The sequence below is a fragment of the Physeter macrocephalus genome, chromosome 21 (genome assembly GCF_002837175.3).
Source record: "Physeter macrocephalus isolate SW-GA chromosome 21, ASM283717v5, whole genome shotgun sequence".
Lineage (NCBI taxonomy): Eukaryota > Metazoa > Chordata > Mammalia > Artiodactyla > Physeteridae > Physeter > Physeter macrocephalus.
In genome coordinates this window covers 342,726-354,818 of record NC_041234.1, presented here as the reverse complement: position 1 = coordinate 354,818, position 12,093 = coordinate 342,726, and the positions used below count along the sequence as shown (strand labels likewise).

General features: G+C 40.5%; 1 long non-coding RNA gene across 1 annotated transcript; it reads left to right on the top strand.

The window, feature by feature from the left end:
• Positions 1 to 1,836: 1,836 nt before the first annotated feature.
• On the top strand, positions 1,837 to 9,559 carry LOC114484684 (uncharacterized). The gene is made up of 3 exons (XR_003677864.2): positions 1,837 to 1,977; positions 2,057 to 2,182; positions 9,263 to 9,559. It is a non-coding gene; the product is annotated as an uncharacterized lncRNA (long non-coding RNA).
• The last annotated feature ends 2,534 nt before the right edge of the window (positions 9,560 to 12,093 follow it).

Sequence of the window (12,093 nt, the reverse complement as noted above, 5' to 3'; positions counted from 1 at the left end):
GTGAAGGCTCTGAGGAAAGTTAAAACTTAAATAAATTTATGTTTTTCTCCTGTTTATCTTTGGCAGTCTAATTTCAGACCCAGCGGGGGACCTTAAGAGGCTGGAGGAAAGCTTTTTCCTCCCCTGCATTCCCTTAAGTGATGTCAAAGAGATCAGGCAAAGATCATGGAAGGTTTCTGTAGATCAGCTACTCTGTATCCTTCATTCTCAAGGCATGAAATAAGAGAGTAATTAAGTGGTGGTTTTATTGTCATCACCACATTTTACATTTCAACTTTGCCTGATTTATCCCAAGTCACCTCAGTATATTAACAAAATCCATTCCAATATCACTCTTGTCAACATACATGGGTGACAAAATTCCATAAATCATATGATTTGCAACTTCATATTGCAGGGCAGGAGATAGATTTCTCAGAGACCTTATATTCTCTGTGGTCTTTTATATTACCTAGTCTCTTCTCTTCCTCTGATTTATTTGTTGAACAGCTACTTACTTAGTTTCTATACGTGCTGAGCACTATGCAAGGCACAAGATATTCGGTGATAAACAAAACAGACACAGCTTCCAGTGTGATGATATTAAATGACAAACTCCATATTGAGAGCATTATTTGTAACTGTGGCAAGGGTTAGGAGGAAAATGTACAGGATAATCTGAGAAAGTGGAACAAGAGTCCCAAGTTAGATTTGGCAGTAAGGGAGAGCCTCTGTAAGACTATAACATTTAACCGATGTCAAGGAAGAGATAGAGTTAGCACAGCAGAAAGTTGAGGATTTGTCAGAAGGAATACAGAACATGTAAGAAGGCCTTGGGGCAAGAGGATTCTAGAGCATCAGATGGACTAAAAGATTAGTGTGTCTAGAACTGCACTGTTCAGTATGATAGCCACTAGTCACATGTGGCTACTGGACACTCAAAATGTGGATACAAGAAAAAATTTGAAAGAATGCTTTATTGATATTGATAAATTTGAGTTACTTTTTGATTTACACAATACTCCTTTTTTACTCCTTTTTTAAACAAATTTATTTATTTTTGGCTGTGTTGGGTCTTCGTTGCTGGGCGCGGGCTTTCTCTAGTTACGGCGAGAGTGGCTACTCTTCGCTGTGGTGCGTGGGCTTCTCTTGTTGCGGAGCATGGGCTCTAGGCACTCGGGCTTCAGTAGTTGTAGCACGTGGGCTCAGGAGTTGTGGCTCACGGGCTCTAGAGCGCAGGCTCAGTAGTTGTGGCGCACGGGCTTAGTTGCTCCACAGCATGTGGGATCTTCCCGGACCAGGGCTCGAACCCGTGTCGCCTGCATTGGAAGGCGGATTCTTAACCACTGTGCCACCAGGGAAGCCCCACAGTACTCCTTTAAATGAAATGCTAATATACTGAGTTGATACAAGAGTTAGTGAATTCGCTTGACTGGAACAGATGTAGTTTTCATACTGATATATTTTTTTCTCCGAAGTCAAATTAATTCTTCTGAAACAGATAAACCAGTTTTGTCAACGTGGTTGTTGTAATTAAAGGGAAATTAATTTTTTGTTACTTGATTCAGTTACTGGGAACTTTCAAGTATTCTTGGAACAACTTAGATATGTTAATCTCCTTTTCAACAGTAACTTTTATGAATTCTAAATACTGAAGGGACGGATAGTCCGGCAAAGTGGTATGAAAATTACTTTAAACTGAAAACATCTGGGCAACAGAAGCAACAGAAAATGTTATTTAAACTTAAGCAGAGCCTCGCCCAAATACAGCTGCCAATAACTGCTCGGCCTCCAAGGGAGTTTCCTGACTGGGAAAAGACTGACCCTTAGTACCAGGAAGTGTGAATTCAGCTGTCTGTTATCAACAAAAGCTTAACAGACCCTTCCATACTTTCCCATTGAAGCCCTAAACAACCACCCCCTTTCGTTAAATTGATTTACAAACCTTTACCTCTGGCTCTTCCCCTCGAATTAATAATTATTGAGCATTAGTACTTTGTAAGTAAATTTTGTAAATTTACTCCAAGCCCATGTAAGTAAAATTTGTTTCTTCTCCTGTTAATCTGTTTATTTGTAGGCCCCCAACCAGTGGACCCAAGTTAGAAGAGAAAAAGCATTTCCTCCCAACAGTTTTGACAACTGAGGATGAGCTGGTTGAGAGACTGCAGCTGAGATCCCGTGACCTCTGACCAAGCTGGTTAAGGTAAACTTTTTTTTTAACCAAAATCCTCTGCTCAGCTCTGGTAAAGTGCGTGCAGCGAGAGCCTCTCCTTGTCTTTTCTATAAGAGATTTTCCAAAATTTACAAAAGGAAGTTTGGGGTTAGAACTAGTTCTTTGCGTATTGTATGTAAGTCTTGTTACAGAGAGCTGCTGTGTCCTATCTTCGGTAAGATCTCTCTGGCTGCACTTTGGAAAATGGCTTGGAGGAAAGCAAATATGAGGTACCAGTGAGCATGCTCTCTTTTACAACTCAGGGCAAGTGTGGATGCCCCACATCTCTGAGACATGTTTGCCCCCGTGGAGAGCACTCTAACTCACCACCGAGGCCTTTGAATCCTCAGACACTTCAGTGATGCCACTTGTGTGCATGTGTTACCACAGTGCACCTCATTGATCTAGTACAATTGTATTCAAACTTTTGGTTAATACTGGGCCCCAGCAGAACAGCACTGCTTCTGGTTGGAGCTGCGGTAGGAATTCAGAGCCCCGGCCACTCACCCCACCCCCTCCAGTGGAAGCCTTGGGGAAGGTCTTCAGAGCCCAATTTGGAAACCACTACAATATAGTGAATATTTTACATTTAACATGGCCACGATCTGTAGCAGTGGCCTGTACAAAATTACTGTGGATGACCACAAAAATGTAAAAGACAATCTCTGAAATATTTTTAGAGGAAAAATGCAGGTGAGGAATAGGATTAGTTCAGTAGGAATATCAAGGATGCGGGATCCCAGCTCACCCTCCACCTGGGCTGGCTGCAGATCTTTAAGGGCTTCTACTGAACATATCTAGAACAGCAAAATTTACAAACATCTAAAATGTCTAACAATAGGGATTTTAAAATGTCCACTATAAATCTACATATTAACAATATTATTTTTAAAATTTACAATAGAAGGTTAAGTGAAAAGGGCAGATATGCAAATTTCATGTGCATTCTGAAGGATTGTGTAAAATATGTCTGTATAAATACAAACAGAGAGAAAAAGAAAATTCACAAGGTGAACTAGATTGTTTTGTTACTATGGTGATTTGTGAGGAGTTATTTTTTACTTTTAATAACATTCCCCTTAATATTATATCAGTTTTTAATTTTAAAAAGGCCTCAAAAATTCTTTTCTGAAAAATAAACTGTAAAAATAAGATAAAAAATTTTTAAAATACGCCAGAAGAGCAAAAATGTTTTCTGAAGTGTCAAGGAGAGGAAAAGGTTCTTTGCCTCATCATACCATCAGCATCATTAAGCTGTAAAATCAAAAGTTGCTCCCAGGAACAACTGCTGGAGCCATGGGGATCCCAGTTGGAAATTTCATAACTGCCTTCTCAAGCCATTCCAAGAGGAATTATGAGCATAAAAGACAACTTTGCAAGTGATGTGTTCTGTATGTTTCATAATACCCATAAAGTTAGTTTCTTAAATTACTACAGTTGTATGAGAATTCTCCATACTCAAATATTCATGTTACTTTCTAACACAGATTTTTTTTTTTAAGCTTCATTTTGAAATATTCTTAATTGGCTTGCTGATTCTCCTGAGTGTCTTCTTTTAGGATTCTATATATTACTTGCTGGGAATCTAGCCAATGTTTAAGAAATTTTTTTATTTTTTTTTTTGCTAATGTGGTGGAGGAAAAATAATTTTCCCTCCACCCTTCTAGGTTCTTGGCTGAGACCTCCCTGTGATAAAAAGACAGAAAAACAAGAGAAAAACAAACAAGTTTAACAACATGTATACCTACTGTATACAGGGGAGAGACCCAGGGAAACTAACTCCCGGAAATGTACCAAGCTGCCACCTTAAGTAACATCTCCAATTAAAGACAAAAGAAGATGTTGGGGGGCGGGGAGGCCAGTTGTGGGAGGTGACCAGGAAAAGCACAGTAAACTAGGATAAGGTTGTTATGCAGATTTAAGTCCTTGTCTTCTCTGTGGTTAACAGTTTCTAGAGATTTAGAATCATCTTTCTCTTCCTGGTACTAAGAGGGAGACATCCTTACAAATGGAGATTTCCCTTATAAATAGACTTGTCTCTTACAAAAGGGTAACTTCTACTCAGGTTTCAGAGATCTCCTGTGTCTGCTGTTTCTCAAAAATGACCAGCTTAAAATAACCATATGTCAAAGGGCCGTATTTTGGTGTGGTATGTTTTGCTCCCCTTCACTAATAAGCAATATCCTTAAACTTGAGAGGAAGCTTTAGGAAACCGAGTGGCCCAGTAGGTTTCCAAACTAATACAGCCCCCAGACGGGCTTTGTTCTGCTTAATTTAGGAAGAGGGCGGAGAGAGCCTTGGGGGAGATTTGAAAAATCAAAACAATTAATGTGACAGTCTCAAATTACTAACATCCTCTGTTTTGAAAGTGAAAAGGCTATTTTTTTAAAAAAATCAGTGGATCAATGCGTTAACATCTGAACTAATTTGTGGAAAACAGGAACATTTGCAACCCATCCCCTTTCCACACAGCTCTGTAGCTAAGTTTTTTTGGGTTTGTTTTTACCTCAGAGAAAACTGAAAGACCAATCTCTGATCTTTCAACCCTGCTGAATGTGTTTGAGATCTTAATTCAGTTTTTACAACTCCCCTAAAGAAGCTTCTGCATTGGAAAAAAAACTTCACAATTAAGAATCTCATAATCAAGAGACCTCCCTCCATCCCCAAGTAAAAGATGCCATGTTTTACATGAAAGCATTTTACACACGGGCTCACTTTCTCTCTAATTCTTTCCCTCATTGTTTATCTCTCCATCTATCTGTCCATTTATATTCTGGCCCTGAGTCAGGGCATTCATAGACCAGAAATAAGGTCACCATTATCATGGGGAGAGAGAAGTAGAGGAAGAAAAGGAACAGAAGGCAGGCTGAGTTCTTGGGCAAAGAGACAATGGAAGAGAGTAGGTAAACGGTCTCATGATATAATTTTAAGGATTATTCAATCTTTTCTGGAAGGCTGGAAAAAATTCCTGGGTCTGATAAGAAGTTTTGATTTAGGCCAGTAAAGTCCTGCCCAATAAGATACCATGCCTTCCACTGTCAGATGTCCTTCCTTCCTCTAGTGTGATGGCTAATGGAAAGGAAGATGTCCCTTACCTATTATGAGGCTACTAGGTGAGGTAAGTGTCAGTGTCAGGCTAGAGAAACATGTCCAAAATAGGCTGTCAAAGCCAGGGTACCAAAAGCAAGAGGTCAGGAACCAGGGATGATGAGGTTATGAGGAACAACTCCCATCAGGCAAATGAGAAGCATCTGGAAGTCCAGAAAGAGTAGTAGAATGCCATAATTGGGTCCTCCTGTTTGAATGGGTAGAATAGCTCCATTTGATGGATAAATAGATAACCAGAAAGGAACCTTGAAAGTCTACATAGATAATTGCACATTCTGTTTGGGTTTACAAGATGACATAAAAAGACCATGGAACTTAAAGGCATTAAGGGTATCAACAACATAAACAGACTTGTCGTGGTCCAAAGGCAAGTTGGAAAAGAATTTCCAGACACGAGGCAGAATGTAAAGATAGAATTTATTAGAGGGAAGGGTCGCTGCCAGAACAGTGGGCCGAATTCCTCGTAGTCTGGGAGAGTCGAGCCCGAACATGTGCTATTGATCAGTTTTTATAGCCAGAAAACAAAGGAATGGTCCGAGGTGAAAATTTCATTTACTGATTGGTTGAGGCACATATACCTTCTTCCTATAGGATGGGAGTGGGACAGGGCATATGCCTTTCCTTATTTGGGACAGGTCCTGTCGCCTAGGTGGGCCTCGCCCAGGTGGGCTCAGGAATTTCATAACCATAGCAACATGGTATGAAGGGCAAGGGCGATTAAGAGTCCAGTAGGGGGTATAATGCTGAAACTTTTTCAGGCAGGGTCGTCCTTTGTCCTTGAAGTACCATTGTCCTTGGAGCACCACAAGACTCTCATTCATGAATCATTCTAGGAATATACCCACTCTCCTGCCCCCAGCCCCAGCAATACCCTTTATTTCCTAGACACAATGATGAGGTAATTTCATGAACATATGAGTAGCTATGTATTGGTGGCTAAACAAACTAGCCTCCTGATTGTGGCTCATAAAGATATATTTGCTTCAGTTTCAGTTGTCTGAAGACCATTTATGCGTTCACATTGGGTATTAGACAAGACTCTTTTGGTTACAAAAAATTAAACTCCAACTCAAACTATCATAAACAAAGAAAGGGATTTATTAACTTACCTAGCTAATAACATTCTTAGGACAGTTCACAGAACTGAATGAGGAGGTACAGAGGCCAACAACAAAGTGTGTTGTCAGAGTCAGGGAATGTAAAGCAAGGATTGGTGTAACAGGGAAGAGCTAAATCGGACTCCATGTTCGATCTGCTTCATTGACTTTAGCCTTTGCTTTTCGTTGCTTTTGTTATTATAATCATACGTAATGGGCTGCCTCAGGGAACCCTGCTCCTCTGCCCGAATGTTAAACGAAAGTGCCTTTGTTCAGCTCACAGGGAGACAGTCTGACACCTCCCACCTGTGGATGTCTCCAAGAAGGAAGAAATTAACACATCCCCTCCCGGAAGCTGGCCATTCCAGGGGATATTTGCAAAACTTACGGCCTTTTTACTTTACTTCCTCATCTCCTCCCTCTCTCTGTACTATAAAAGAAACTGGCATCCAAACCCTGATAAGATGGTTTTTCAGAGACACTAGCCTGCCATCTTCTCGGTCTGTTTCTGGGTAAAGTCGTCTTCCTTTCCTGAACACCTTGTCTCCGAGTCATTGGCCTATCGTGAGGTGAGCAGAGCGAGCTTGGACTTGGTAACATTGGGAGTTACAGAGTCAAAGAACCAGAGATGATAAAATGAGAAGGACGATGTCCCAAGAGGCAAATGGGAAGAGGCTGGAAGAAGTCTAGGGTCAGGGAGTAGAATGAGGAACTCAATGCCCTCTGGTTTTCCATCTATCCCTTATCTCCACTGATCTCTGCTTCTGTTTGTATACTGGCCTCATTCTCTCGTACTAGAAGCAACCTTGCTATATATGGTAAGTTAAACACCTTTCAACAGTTCCTGGCATACGTCCCAATACAAAATCCAAGAGAGTCATCCCCCATGCACATACACTTTGAATCTAGAAAATTCTACAGAAAACTCTAATTGGCTTAGATTGGGTCACATGTCTATCCCCTGGACCAATTATTGTAGCCACTGTGTCAAATGCCCATTGCTGTGGCAAGGGGACAAGAAACCGTGATAAAAAATCCCACTAGAATACATGGACATGGAGTGGGTGGAAATTCCCCTGAGAGAAAAGAATGCTGACCCAGAGGGGAATATGAAAGGATCATGGGCAGATGAGAACAATAGCCACCTGAGTCCTTATACATCTTCTATCTTCCACATTATCAAAGAATGGTTGTTCCTGAGGGCAAGCCACATTCAACTATTGTCAACAGTGGTATGAAACCATTTATCTAGTGATGTCATTTATTTACAAACACAACCAAACTTCAATTTTTTAAAGAGGAAAGCTGAGGGTATTAGTAAAAATGCAATAAAGCTTAGTATTTTCACATAGGTGTCAGAGCTGCAGTGATGGTGCAGAAGTACAGAACTGCAAATTTTCAACACTGATTGAGACCTTTCTTTCAACCTCTCATATTGTAGGAGAGAACGAATTCTGTGTCCAGACACTTTCCAAGGCTTGCAAGGAAAAAGGCCAGGATCAGAACACAGATCTTCTGTCATCCAGCCTGGCATTCTTTTCATTGGAGAGAGCAGTATCTAAATACAAATAACAGCCCATTTTCCACTTTTAAAATGGTAGAATGTAGAATGTTACCCTTTTCCATGAAGAATGTCTGCTTATCCATGGAGAATTTTATTTTTTACCCAACATAACTCCTTCAGCATGAAACTGATTTCATATTCCTTCAAAGTTAAGTACACTACTGGAGTTCCTCCCAATCCACAAAATATGCCTCATTAAAAATAAGAGAACTGAACTAAAAAGAACTACTGTCAGAAGGCCACAAAAAAAATGTTTTGAAAGAAAGAAGATGGCATGATAGATAGAGCTTTATGTGATTTTCAATTAGCTTGAATTATAAAATTTCCCCAAAAAATACCAATGCTTTATTTATATTTAAACTTTCTCATGACTTTTTTCATAAGGCAACTACATAACAAGTTTATTCAATAAATCACACAACTAAGTAATCACACAATCACTAAGTAACCACACAACTAATCACACAACATTGAAAAAGGAAAGTCTAATAAAATATTGCTTTTCTGTGACAAGGACAGAATATGGAAAGCAAAGTATTTGTTTTTCTGAAAACTTGAGTAAGAGTCAAGTTTTAGGTCTATTCATTTTATGTAATTTTTCAACTAAGGCTATTTTTAAAGGGATTTTAAAATATTTCAGACATTGTTTCTGACATAGTGGAATTAGTTCAAAGTTAATAATGGTCCAATTTATATTCACATCAATCACGAGGCCTCTTTAATACAACTCAATGCATACTTTTTTGTTTCCTCTGTGTGAGTTCTTTTAAGGGATAAAAAGATAAGGTGCCCACTCACACATCCAATCAACATATATTAAGTGTCATCTCTGTGAAACAGGAATAAAGGGTGAAAAAATGTGTATATGTAATCTACTGTAGAGGAGGAAAAATTATTTTTCCTACTATCCTCCTAGGTTCTCTGGCTGGGACCCTGTAAATTGAACTGACAAAAGGCAGGTTAACAAGAGAAAATAAAAATTTGTTGAATGGAAGTTTTACAGGACACGGGAGCCTTCATAAGGAAATGAAGACCAGAAGAAATGGTTAAACTTGAGTGTTTCTATACTAGGTTTGATGAAGAGTGGAAAGTTGTGGGAAAATGTGATGGGACAAATGTATATGAGCTAAGGGTAGTCAGCGGGGGGAAACTTAGCAAGGCCTCTTTGTTCAGATTCCTTTTGGTATCCCTCCATTTTCACAGATAAGGTTGCCCCTTTCCTTTATTAGGGGAAACACTGACTGAAACCACTGGCCCTGGCCAGGCACCATAGTAACCACTTGCATGAGTTATCTTAAACAGGAAGTCCTGGTAAGGAATGCGGAACTAACAAGGTACCACCAACCGGAAGAATTCGGAGAAGGTCAAAGGAGAGAGGAGACGCCAGTCCATCTGTCCTACCAACCTCCCAGAATCCTTCTTGCTGGAATCCATCTTGGCTGAGTGATGCGTGTGCCACCAGGAAGGACCCTGAGTCAGAATGACTGGCCAGAGACAACCTGGAAACTAATCTCATCACCGTAAAACCCGAGACTGCGAGCCACGTGGCAGAGCAGTCCTCCTGGGTTCTCTTACCCTCCTGCTCTCCACCCGGGAGCCCCTTCCCAATAAAGTCTCTTGCTTTGTCAGCACGTGTGTCTCCTCGGACAATTCATTCCGAGTGTTAGACAAGAGCCCACTCTCGGGCCCTGGAAGGGGTCCTCCTTCCTGCAACACCTTCAGGTAATGGGAAGGCACCTCTCACTTGAGGGTCTTATGACCTGCCTCAGAGTAGAAGGGGAAGGTAAGAGAGTCCTTCTTGCACCTGCCATTTCTCAGATTCCTTCAGCTTATTAAATATGCCAAGGTGCCATATGTTGTGTGTTCTGAATCCCATCCTTAATTCTGAGGGACTGATAAAACCCAGGGAGCAGACAAGGGCACAGGAACTTAGTGAAATGCACTTAAGAGGACGAGGAGGCAGAGAAGAGAGACCCTAATTCTGCCTCAGTACGTCCAGGGAAGCTTCCCAAAGTCCGAGACCAGCTGAGCCCCAAACAGGGATTCCTAAAGCAGATATTGTGCTAACCCACCCACACCCATTTGTTGTCATCCTATGCAGCTGGTCTCTCTGTGAAGTACCTGGACTTCCTGCTTCAGGGCCTTCTCTATCCACAAAAGCAAGCTAGGCTATCACACCAGATAGGTGGGGGAAGTTCAAGGGAGTTATAGCTGTGAGAAGCAGCCCTCAACCAGTGGAGAATGGGAGCTGGTAGATAAAAAACCCAACTTCTTCACCCTTGGATGGAGTAATGCTTTAAAAGCCCAAGAGATAGAGCCCAGTTGTACACAGGAATACTCTGCTCATTAACACATCTCATACTAGGTTCCTTCCATTCCTATCTCATTTCCCTATGCCCCTACTGGTGCTTCCTGGGATTCTCCCAAATAAACCACTTATACTCAAATTCTTGCCTCATAGCCTGCTTCCCGGGAGCCCAACCTAAGAAAATAAACAAAGCAATTGGGAAATCTATTTATGAGCTAAATGGTGGTAGTTTTTTAAGTAGCTAAGTTTTGGGGGTGTATTGTTATGCAGCAAAACCTAACAGACAGAAGTCAAAAAATAAAAATAACTGAGAAGAAACTATAATAGAGGTAGGAAGAAAATCAAAAGAGCAGTGCTTCTCAAACTTCACCTTGAATAAGAATCACCTAGAGAGGTGGTTAAAACACAGATTGCTGGGCCCCACCCCCAGAGTTTCTGATTCAGTTGATCTGGGTTAAGGTTCAAGAATTTTCATTTCTAACAAGTTCCCAAATGATGCTACTGCTGCTGGGCCAGGGACTACATTTTGAGAATCACGGCGGTCAGTTCATAGACACCAAAAGAGAAAATATTTCTAGAATAGAGAAGTATTCAACTCTAAAATGCCACTGAGCGATCTAGTCAAATGAAGACCAAACAATGATGAGTAGATTTCACAAATTGCCACCAATGGCGACATTGACAATAGCAGTTCCAGTGAGGTGGTGGGTTTGGAAACCAGTTTGGGAGGTAAGGAGGTGAAGACAGCACATAGAGGGCAGCTCTTAACAACAAAAATGCCAGGAATGAGGAACAAATGGAAACATAGGGTTGAGAAAGTTTTAATTTGGGAGAAATCGTGGATGCTAGAGTGGGTTTGTATGCTTATAGTAGAAATCCAGGGGAGAAAGAAAAAGTGATGTAGGAAAGACAAAGGATAATGGCAGAAGCAGAGTCCATGGAGACAGAGCCAGAGCACCTTTGATAGAAGAAGGCATATAACTTACAATGCAGCAGGATGAAAGATGGACAATATGGAAAAGATGGTTTTCTGTCTAATGACTTCAGTTTTCTCAATTTAAGTATGAGATGTCATCAGCTGAGAGTGAGGGGAGGGAAAGGGGGACAGAGTGAGGGGAGGGAAAGGGGAAAAGATATGGGATTGGAATCTCTGGAATGGGAAACAAACCTATTTTCTCCTTGAGGTGAAATTATCCATTAACATGAATGTCACTTAGGGATGAAGATACAGAACATTGACATGGGACATTTATTTCATGTAAACAATTTGCACACCTTGTACCCAGACAGAAATGGAACTGAGTACATATGTTAGTGGATCAGAACTCAATAATTTTCCAGTTTTGTTTTGCTTTGAAAGATTCTGGATGTTTTCTAGGAATGCATGAGGATTATTACAACCAAGCATGGCTGGGAATTATTCACAATGCTGGCATGATTTCTGGAATACATGAAGGTAAAATTGCAGTCTACTGTGTCTGGTGGACTGTACTAGCACCCCAGTTGCAACTGCACTATGAATTCTCATTTTAGAAAGAACAGGTTTCGGTTTGGGCTTTAATAGAATTTTAAGATCTAACTCTTAGTGATCCATGAAATATGACTATTATGAAGATGGTCTTTTAAAAATTATCCATCCCAAACTGTTTGTCTGAGAGCTGCTTAAATGTAATATCTGGTATATTTTCACTGGTTGATTTTTATGTTTTGCTTTAGTTTTAGTTTATTACTTGGAGAACATTGTGTTTTTTGGCTGTTCCTGACTGACTTTTTTAGTTTGCTGAAGATTTTAAGAGTGCTAGGTAAGGTACTGTAAATATTTTTA